This window comes from Rhinolophus ferrumequinum, chromosome 6, assembly GCF_004115265.2.
Source record: "Rhinolophus ferrumequinum isolate MPI-CBG mRhiFer1 chromosome 6, mRhiFer1_v1.p, whole genome shotgun sequence".
Taxonomy (NCBI): Eukaryota; Metazoa; Chordata; class Mammalia; order Chiroptera; family Rhinolophidae; genus Rhinolophus; species Rhinolophus ferrumequinum.
Window position 1 is genome coordinate 40278928 of NC_046289.1, and position 11079 is coordinate 40290006.

Consider the following 11079-nt stretch of genomic DNA (forward strand, 5'->3'; position numbering starts at 1 on the left):
AACCACTCACACAAACTGAGCTGCCTCTTGCGCTATTGCTTTGATTCCGTTGCCAGCAATTCGCCTTTTCCTATGTCAACACCGTAACGGATAACCACTTGTTTAAGCAACCATCTTTTTAATTAAAAAAAAAAAAGGAAAAAAGGAATGTTTCTTGTAATTGTGTATAATGGTGTTTGTGGACAAACCACTGTACGTTGTTCTCTACTCAAGCTCAGCCTTGAAAGAAAATGTGCAGCCATTAATTTTTCCACTGTCTGTTAACTGTGTAGGACCCATCCGGCAAGACCCATTCCTGGTAAAGTTTATTGGTAAAGTGATCAGTTTCAGAGACTGTAGCTGACAAATATGGTTGCTTACCACTTACTGTCTTAATTGCAGAGTGGTGAAAATGGGATGGTATTTAAAAAAAAAAAAATCCAGTGTGACTGACAGCATGAGTAATTATATTCTATGAAGAAGGTCATATTCACTTAGGGAAGGAACATGGAAAGATCTGCATAGGGAACTGGAAAGGGGAAAAAAAAATCCATCGTGTTGGAGTAAAGGAAAGATTGCCTACTGGAGAGCACACCTTGCTAGAGCCTGCTTGCTCTCCATGAATGTTTTAACTCACCTTGATAATTCTGGCCTGGGCATTGGAATGGGGATGGGGTTCCCAACAAGAAGAGCTAACGGGGGTCTATTTTTCTGATATTAGAAGTTCATTGGTGGCAAACTGGTGGGCCTCGCAGGACTCTTTCCTCCAGCCCTGTCATTCCTAGCAGGTGGGCTTTCTGTCTACATCCTCCCTCCCACTCCCCACCCCATATAGTCACCAATTGCTGCCTGTATCAGTCAGGATTCCACCAGAGAAACAGAGCCACTATGAGTAATACAGAATCAGAGATTTATTATTGGGCACTGGACCTATGCTGCTCAATGTGGTAGTCACCAGCCACATGTGGCTATTTGAATTAAAATTAAAGAGGAGTAAAAACTTCATTTTCAGTTGTACTGGGTACATCTCAAGTGCTCACTAGCCATATGTGGTTAGCATGTTGGGCAGCTCATATACAAAACACTTCTGTCATCACAGAAGTTCTATTGGACAGTGCTACCTGAGAACTTACATAATCATGGGAGCTGGTGGAAGAGTCTATACAGGGCTATTTGCTGTCTTTGGTTCTAATGTTGAGCCTGAAGTCACCAAAGGTGACGCAGAAGGCACTCAGGGTAGAAAGCTGGACTTGGATGAGAGCAGGAACAGATTTGAAACCTGTGGGGACAAACTGGAATTCGTAAGCTGGAATCCTCAAAGACAGATTGGATTTGTGTGTTTCTCACTACCTCCGACCTTGATAATGCAGATGTACTACTGCAGGAGAACCTGGCACCCTTTAGGGAGCTGCACATACACTTGGCTTAAAACTTGGAAAAGATGGAGGAGGAGATCTGGTGGGAGCTGGAGTCTGGGTGCTGCCTCATGCCAGCAAGGTAAGCCAGTAGATCAGTGACAATGTGTTAGAGTTACCACCACACCTGGAGCCCTGCATTGTCCTTCAGAGCATGAAAACCATGGCCGCTGCTTCACCACTGCCTTCTAGATTTCATGCAACATTTCTCTCATGGCCAACAGTACCGTGAAATCATGCAGGATTCTAGAAAACAGATCCTGTTTAGCTATGTTAACTTCGTAAAAGTCACCACACTGCTCTGCAGATCCAGACATCAAGTCTGCATTGAAGGCAGATGGAGAGGGAAAGACAGCACCTGTGAGCTTGTTTCCTCTTGTGCCAGTTTCTTTCATTAGGAAAGCAAAAAGTTTTCCAGAAGCACGCCAATAGACTTTCCGTCTTGTCTCATTAGCCAGAACTTGGTAAAATGGCTACCTCTTAGCTTCAAAGGAGGCTGGGAAAGGGGGTATTGAGCATTTCCAGCCTCTTCTAGAGTAGAGTCAGGCAAGGGAGAAGGATCTGGGAATGACACTGGGCTAGTCAATATACAGTGTCTGCTGCAGATCTGCACACTTCATTCCCCACCATCCCCTCCTTAAAGTAGCTGGAAAGGGAATTCAGGAACACCCATTCCAAGTTTTCATTTACATTTGAAGAAACTATGGTATAGAAAGGTTGAGTGGCTTACCCAAAGACACAGAGTTAGTGCAATAAAACTAGGAGTATGGAAGCCAGACTGTCTAATTTATATCCCAGGCCCTTGTATACTGCATACACTGTCCATTTAAAGACAGAATGGCAAGGTACCCATCCTCAACACTAGAACTCCCTGGCAAATCACTCAATACAATTTAGATTTTACTTTTTGACTGACATATTGGTAAAGTTTGAAAAGATTGCATATATCCAGCATGACAAAAGATGGAAATGGGCTCACTGTTGGTGGGAATATGAGTGGGTACCTTATTGGTGGGAGTAGTTTATTTATTATTTAAAATGTTGAATATGCTGCAGTCCAGAAATAATTAAAATTTACTGCCCCCAGGAGACCTAATCTGACAAATACACAAAGATGTTACACACACACACCCACAGAGAGAGAGCGAGAAAGAAGAAGGAAAGTTCATTATTGCAAGAATCTAGAACTAAATGTCCTTCCATAGAGGACTGGTTTAATACATTTTGATATACTTTTGCAATGGAATATACAGTCATTAAAAAGGATGATGTGTATCTATATTTATTGATAATGATTTTTACTACCTATTGGGTTAAAAGCATGTATGCTATTCCATTCATATAAGATTATATGCATACTCATAAATATTTGCTTAGAACAGCATCTAGCAAAATATTAATGGTAATTTCTCTGGGTAGTACTTTTTTCTTTATGCATGTCTGTTTTGGTTGATTTTTTTCTCTAAGTATGTATTGCCTTTATATTGGGAAAGGCAATAAAGCTGCTTTTTGTTTAGAAAAAAATGAATCATTGTAAGAAACGGTCATCTACTTGGCTGAAGGCAGGGAGTTAGATGCAAAAGTTTTAAACTCTCTTCCAGTTCTACTCTTTAATGAGTGGGCAGGTCATGCCAGTTGTTTGAGACTGATCAAGAAGATTGGAGACGCTACCCGTATGTTTTCACAAGGGTGAAACTGTCGTACTTATATGAAGACTGGAAGTCATTACACATTATGCACCATTTCTAACAAGGTGATGCCCTGCCCCACTTTAACTTGACTGCTTTGACATTAGAGTCTTGTCATCCATTAGTGTCATTGCTTGACCCAATGATGATATTACCATCACCAGGAAGTCCCTCTCTCATAAAGGTGGTAAGAAAATGTCAACAAAGGGTTAAAAACAAATAAACAAAAAGCAGGCAATAGAAACCAACTTTGAGATATGTTCAAAGAATTAAAAGAATTGTGAGTGGTAAAGAATCTTAGTAGAGAAATAGAAACTATAAAAAAAGAACCAAATGGAAAGTCTAGAACTAAAGTTTACAGCAGCTTGGGGTTGGCAGAAGAAAGGGTGAACCTGAAGATTAATCACATCTGGTTGCCTTTCTTTTCATGTCATCATTATTTTTGTGCTCATGGGAAATATTCTCACTCTTTCCATATCACGTAAAGCTTAGAGAATTATTGTTTCCTACTGCTTGTCCTGTTTCTACCAAAGAAGTGAACTATAGGTTTTCTGTGCTCTCAGAGCCCTCAAACCTTTCTGAGATTTGGGGTACAGAGCCATATTATCTAGGAAACCCCAGTGTTAACATCTAAGCTCTCTTGTTCTTTTGAATTTCACTTTCCCTCCTTCACAGCCTGTGGAACTAGTTGGGGAGAAAAGTGGTACAACTTTGCTCTTTCTCACCTCCTCCATGTGGTGCTCCTCTAGGCTTCGACTTTCTAGTCATAAGCCAAGAATTGATGCTTATGTTCTGTTACATTGTCCTTTCTCCAAGACAGTAAGCATAGAATGCCCTAGCTGCTGCTAAAACCAGGGGAAGGTCTGGAGTATCAGGAAGTACTGGGCAAAAAAATACATAGGTTAGTATGTTAAATTAGTATCCGGTGACCTTTGCATTCATGTAGGCATGTGTGTGTATCCAAGGCTTAGTGGGATTTGTTACAATCTCACAGGATTGTTTGAGAAACAACTTGATAAAGTCTTTGCAAAACCCTCAGTCAATAAAACGTGCTTTACAAATGAGTGTAAGAGTACAGCAGTTCTCTTGTCCTCAGACAGGAAACATCAGAAAGGTAAATCTACAACACTGCTTATTAGGACCAGGAGTTCAATCAAATGAGTCACTCCAATAATGTTAGGAAGGCAAATTACCTGTGATTCTAATTTTCTTTTTAAGATTGATAGAGAACAAAGAACCCACTATAATCATGAAAATTCTCTTTCCTGAGAAAGGTTTGAAGGTTTCAAAGGACAGAACGAACTGTAAGGCAGAAAAGCACACATAATACAAAAATAAGGCTATGGTTATGCAACTTGTTTGTATAAAGTAACAACACATTATAGAAATTTTGGGGAAACAGAAGGAAGAAAAAGAGTCACCCATGAATATATCCATTAAAAACGGCCACTCTTAATATTTTGATGTGTTTCCTTCAATTTTTCTTCTATGCACTTTTGTTTCCATAGTTGTGATATTATTGATATTTTTAGACTGTTTTTAAGGAACTTAAAATTATAACAAATAACTTACATTGCATATGTGTTAAAGGCCTTAAAAATTTGTAAGCTCTGAGACCCAGAAATTGCACTTTTAGAAATCTATAGGCCAATAATTTATTCACTCAGCAACAATTAATTAAGGCATATGTTTACTGAGGCAGCACAGCATAGTTTTAACGGCATAGGTTCTGGAATCAGATTGCTTTGAATTCACACTTTAGTTCTGTCCTTAGGCAAATTACCTCATTTCTATGTGCCTCAGTTTCCTCATCTGTAACATGGGGATAATAACAGTACTTTCCTCAAAGGTTGTAGTTGAACTCAGGGCCTGGCTCATCGTACGCACTCAGCAGAAGTCAGCAATTTTATTATTGAGTGAGGTCCTGAGTAATGCTAATATTGTCCCTGTCCTATGGAAGCTCATAATCAGATGATAATAATAATAAAAGACTGCACTTTATTAAGGGCTTACTATTAAACTGTTAAATCTGCATATACATTATCTCATTCATGTTTTTAAATTCTGTAGGAAGGCTCAGAGATATCCTTATTTTACAGATGAACAAACAGAGGCTGAAAGGATAAATACTCAAAGTTATAAGTATAAGGAAATTCCTTTCAGTATTGTTTATGTGTTAGCGTTAGGAACTAACCTAAATGTCCAATAAAAGGGAGTTTTATAATACATTAGATGTATCTATTCAATGGAATATTTTGCAACTATTCAAAAATATAGCTGTTACTCATCGACATGGGTAGAAGTCTACAGTGTTGAATGAAGTGAGTCATGGAACACTATGTATAATATGATTTAATTTCTATATGTATATAAAAAAAACTTAGATATATGGCTAGTGGACTTTTCATAGAAAATAGGTTCCAGTATATACTCCCTTTGTTAACTTTTCTTCATAACTTTTAAACTTATTAAAATTTGGCTTATTAAAATATCGATGATCAATTTTAAAACAATGTGTTGTTGTCATCTGAATAAATAATAAATATTTAATACCTGTTGTATCAGTTATATATTTCTGTGTAACAAACAACTCCAAAATTTAATGGATTAAAGCAGTCATTTTATCTTCTCACGATTAGTGGGTCAGTAATGTTGGGCTGGACTCAGTCAGGTGGTTCTGTGCTAGTCTGTGTGGGATCATTCTTGTGGCTGAAGTCATTTGGTGGCTAGATTGCAGAGTGGTTGGCCTAGGAGGCCTCAGTTGGCAGGGCTTGTCTCATTTTCCAGCAGGCTAGCCTGAGCTGGCTCCTGTGGTGTCATGGTGTTTCCACAGGATGATGAAAGTAGAAGCTGTTAGGCAGAGATTTGGAAGTTTCACACCTTCATTTTACCACATTCTGTTAGTCAAAGTCAGTCCCAAACTCAGTTGGGATTTGAAGGGCTGGGAAATAGACCTTATCTCCTCACGGGAGGAGCATGCACATGGGGAAGGAGGAATTTGCTGCAGCCATTTTGCAAAAAATCTGCCACCCCTACTATGAAATCGATACTTCTTACAATTATTATATTTAACATAACAGCTCTATTTTCTTTGATATTAAAATAAAACGTATTACTCATAGAAAATTCTACTCCTTGCCTATGCTACCATACTTTGAGTTCCTGATTGATTTTTCACTGTCAGAAAGTAGCTATCACTTGACATAATTTTAAAAAGGGGTCAAAAATGAGTCGGTTTATGCAGTGATGGTTCAGCCACTTCTATTTTTCCATTTCTGTTACCTGCCCCAAGACCCATACGTAGGATCACAAAGTAAGAAATACCAAATCCCCATTATCCCCTCTCCTGAATTTCCACATTTTTTTCTTCCCAATGTTCTCACCCCAAATCCAGGGGAAGTAGGAGGGGGTTGGAGTACTGACTTAAGAAGGATAGCTGATGAAAATGTGATTCATTTTTATTATGTGGGTATATATACACATGTCCTATGATTTGAATTTATATTAAATATTGTTGTCATATAGGGTATGTTGAAGGGAAGTTCCACAAGGCCATTGCTGAGTTCTATGTCTTCTCTTTTCCATAGCCCTTATTGCCTTCTAACATGCCACAATTTAATTATTTATTGTTTTTTGCTTAATTATCTCCCTCTGGTAGAATATTGGTTCCTAGAACAAAGGGATCTTTATCTCTTTAATTCACTGACATATCCCAAGGATTAGAAGTGTGTCTGGCATAGTGTAAATATGTGTTCAATGAGAAAAGGAGGGAGTGGTGGGCTGGGCCAGTGCTGCAGAGAGGTCTAATATGATGGTGCCAAGAATTGGCCACTGACTTTTGCAGGGGGTACACCACTGGTGACCTTGCTAAGAGCTCTTTTGGTTGCATAGTAGGGACAGAACCCTGATTAGAGAGGAGTTAGGGGAGAGAATGAGGAGAGAACTGAATGAGGAGAGAAGGTGAGAAAGGAAACAGGAATGAAGACAACAATATGGATGAGCTTGGAGAATTACGAGGGGTGCGAAGAAATTCAGTGGTAGATGGAGGGGTGGTGGGATCAAGAGAAGTTTTCTTTCTAAGATGGGGAATAGCAAATACTTGTAGATGGAAATCATTTTAGAGCGGGAGAAAAAGATGATACAGAAGAGAAAATCAGTAATTGCCGGTGCAAACGCCTTGAAAATTTTAAGAGAAGGATTTAGGGCATACGTAGAGGGGTGTTGTAAAAAGGAGCAGGCACATTTCTTCCACTGAAACTGATGAAAGTCAGGGTATGTGGCGCAGAGGTAGGTAGGTTGGTGGAGTTGGCGTGGAGGGTGAGGAGGTTGTCCAAGAGAGAAGGAAGAAGGCACGCTGGCGATTTCAAGTAGAAACGGCATGTAGTCACCTCCAGGAGTAGCAAAGTGCAATCGCTGGGAAAGTGTGGTTATTTATATCCACGTTAAGATAAACTGTGGTGGAACTTGGCATTTATAAAGGCAGCATGCTATAGTCCCCCTCAAGCTGGTTTCTCATCATTTTCCTCGAAGTGAATGGCATCATTGCCCATGCAGCTGCTCAAGCCAGAAACCTGGGGTCCTCCTTCACTCTTCCCTCTCCCTTGGCCTGTATATCTAAATAACCACCGAATCTTGTTGGTGATTATTTATGAACACTTTTCTGACCCGTCCACTTCTCTCTATCCCCACTTCTACTTTCTTGGATCTGGTTACCTGAATGACTATAGCTTACGAGGCTTCCTAACTGGTTTTCCAGCCTCTCGTCCTGTTTACCTCTGTTCAGTTCTCCATATTATAGCCCAAAAAGGAGATCTGATCATGATATTCTCCTGCTTATAACTGGTCAATGTCTCCCCACTGCCTTCCAGTTAAAGTCTAAATTCTTGAACTTGGCATATGAGAAGCGTCATGCCCTGGCTCCTGCCTACCTCTCCCCAAAGACAAAGGCAATAGGAAACAGACAACCCCAATAAAATTTTGAAAATTGGAAAGAAAACAGATAACAAACTGTTGATTTGGCAGGCCAGTGATAAATACTTTTTATGGTCATGAGTTGTTAACTTGAAAATTAAAAGGTAGAAAGTTGTTTATATTAGACAACACACACACAGATATATCATAAAAAGTATTAATGACCAAGAAGAATATTAGCAAAAAATATTAAGTATAAATTAAGGACCAGGATAGTGCCCAGAAGAAGAAACAGTATCTGTAAAATCTAAGTTTAAAAATATGTCAAAATAGGGAGTCCAGCCACTGCTCAAAGTTGCAACAATTTGAATATCAAAAATAATGGTTTAGTGGATTTGAATCGCTGAATTATAAAAATTCATGTGCCTATATAAAGATTTTTTTAAAAAAGCCAAAATGGGACTCATAAACCACCATTTGGGATAGCTTATAAATTGACTTCTTACTTTGATAATGAGTAACTAAAGAGAAAGAATTAAGCATTTATCCAATGTTTACTGTAAGAAATATATATTAGAGTAACCAAACAGCTCCAATTGATTAAGGAAATTTCTATATTACAGAAGAATACTAGCCAAGAATGTAGAAGGAACCACAGAATTAGAAAATCATCATTCTGTCACCCCTATAAATATTATTGATTTAGACCAGGGTGTTCAGTTGCCATTAAAACATTTAAGTAGATGATTGGTGGGAAGTAGACATTCTTATAAGATCACAGAGTAATACCACAGAGATCACCTCTTGTTGCAAGGAGGCAAGGGGTATTAATTGTTCAACAAAAGTCTCAGGCTATTACCCTAACCCAGGAGTGAATCTTAGCAACCAGTTAATACGTATCTTCTCTGATACATGAAGTACAACATCATCTATGATATGTTCTAGCTAAAACAATAATTAACTTGAATTTATGAAGTCTTTAGTTTTAGCTTTCAGATTTAAATTTCAGGTGTTGAAGAACAAGTCAAATGGCATGACAAGGTGGCAAGCAGACAAACTCAGAAAGTGGTGACAACTGACTGGGTCTCCTCAACAAGTGATATTCATTAAAGGAAAGGAGAGGGCCTGGGCTAGATCAGGGACTTAAGGAACATCACAATCAAATGCAACACGTGGTTGTGGATTGAGTTGTGGTTTGAACAAATAAAATGTAAAGGGCATTTAGGGAACAAATTGTGGAATTTGAATATATATCAGGTATAGACACGATGAAAATGTAGTGACATGGAAAATTGGAGAATCTTAAGTAAAATAAGCAGATAAAACAGCATAATGTCTCATTTTGGTAAAACACATACACACACATACATAAATATCAGGAAAACATACACCAAGTTGTTAATAATGGTAATTTCTTGGTGGTAGGAATAAGGTGTGTTATTTCAGTTTTGTTTCTCTTTTTTTTTTTGTAACTTTCTACAATGTACACATCTCTTTAAGATAATAATAATAATAAGGAGGAAGAGGTGGTAGTTGAAAGTGAAAAGATGAGTGAGGAGGCCCCTGTGGGAGACAGTAAAGCATAATAACCCCCTCTTTGGACAAATGTTCCACAAATGGGATGAAAGTCCAGGATCCTCGCCTTTTATTTTATCCATCACTGCATCCAATAGAGGGAATAAGATTCCTAAGCAAGCCATTCCAAATGGAAGAATTTTATGGGCTATTTCCTCCTCTGGGTTCCATGAAAAATAATCCCACCTGCTGCTCCTCTGTTTCTTAGCCCAGGGAGCTACTAGGACTTGTTATATTAACTGAGAATGTTTTCATCTTTCAGTTTAAGTACCAGAAAAAACGTTCTCAGGCTCCTACCATCCCCATCTTTTGTTGCCATCTCGGTATATAAACATGGGGGGGAGTGATAAATCTGAAGAAGCTGTGGTCTTCATTTTGTTCTTAGTTCCAAGTAGCTTTGAGGTGAAACTGGGTTACAAAAAACAGGTTATATACCTTAACTGGGGTTTTTGAAATTTAAATTTCACAAACAGATGAGAAGGTTTAGAGTGAACTCAAAGCTAGAGAGTAGCTGAGCCCAGATGTAAACTCAGGACTGTCCAAAGCTAATAAACCGCATCTCCTCTTGCAGTTGGCGTAGCAGGACAGACACATTTCAAGCCCCTAAGTGGACCCTCAGTCAGACTTGCCCTGCCTGGATAGACCCCTAGTTACATTAACCACACACCAAAGCCGCAAATTCTTTCCTTAGCTTGATGCTTTGTGGAACCAAACCTTAATAGGATATCAAAAAACAAAACAAAACAAAACAAAACATTAAACAGACCCATAGCACTTTCTTTAGAATTTCAGGGGATAGTTATTTGTATCCATGGCAGAAATATTAGGGCTTTGAGATCGTTTGCACCCTTGGTTTCCTTTTACCATTTTCTTCTCCATTGGGAACTTCAACTTTCAAAAAGATTATATACTCAACACAAGGAAGTTTGTGTCATTTAAAACCAGCACCGATAATAGAAACTAAACCATTTATAACTAGAGATCGTTTTCTGTTTATCCCTAAGACTAAAGAAAACACAATAGATTTTCTTTGAAGTCCCTTGTAGCTCTAAAATTCTTGACTATTTATTGTGCCTGTAACAGATCAAGTTATGGTTATGATGTATTTTAAATACTCGTGCTCCCTCTAGAGGAGCAATATAAAAATATCAGGTCTGTCTGCTTTTGACAAGAGTTTTGAAGTTAAATTTTGTTTGTCACTTAAAAGAGAAAGAACCCATTTAGAACTAATCAGAGAAATATAGTTTTAATTATCTGTAATTTTTAAATGATAAAAGTAGTAATTCTCCATAATCATACCACTTTAATGATTGTTGTTTCTAATTTGAAATGTGTCTTTCCAGTTTTATCTACTATACAATACACAGAAAATACTGCATCCTGCTTTTTTTCTCTCATTGTAAGTATTTTCTATGTAGTATCAGTGTAATTGCCATATCCACTGAGCAAAGAGGGTTGTACCAACTTGTATAATCTCAGTAATGTGTGAAAATACCAATTTCAGCACACTC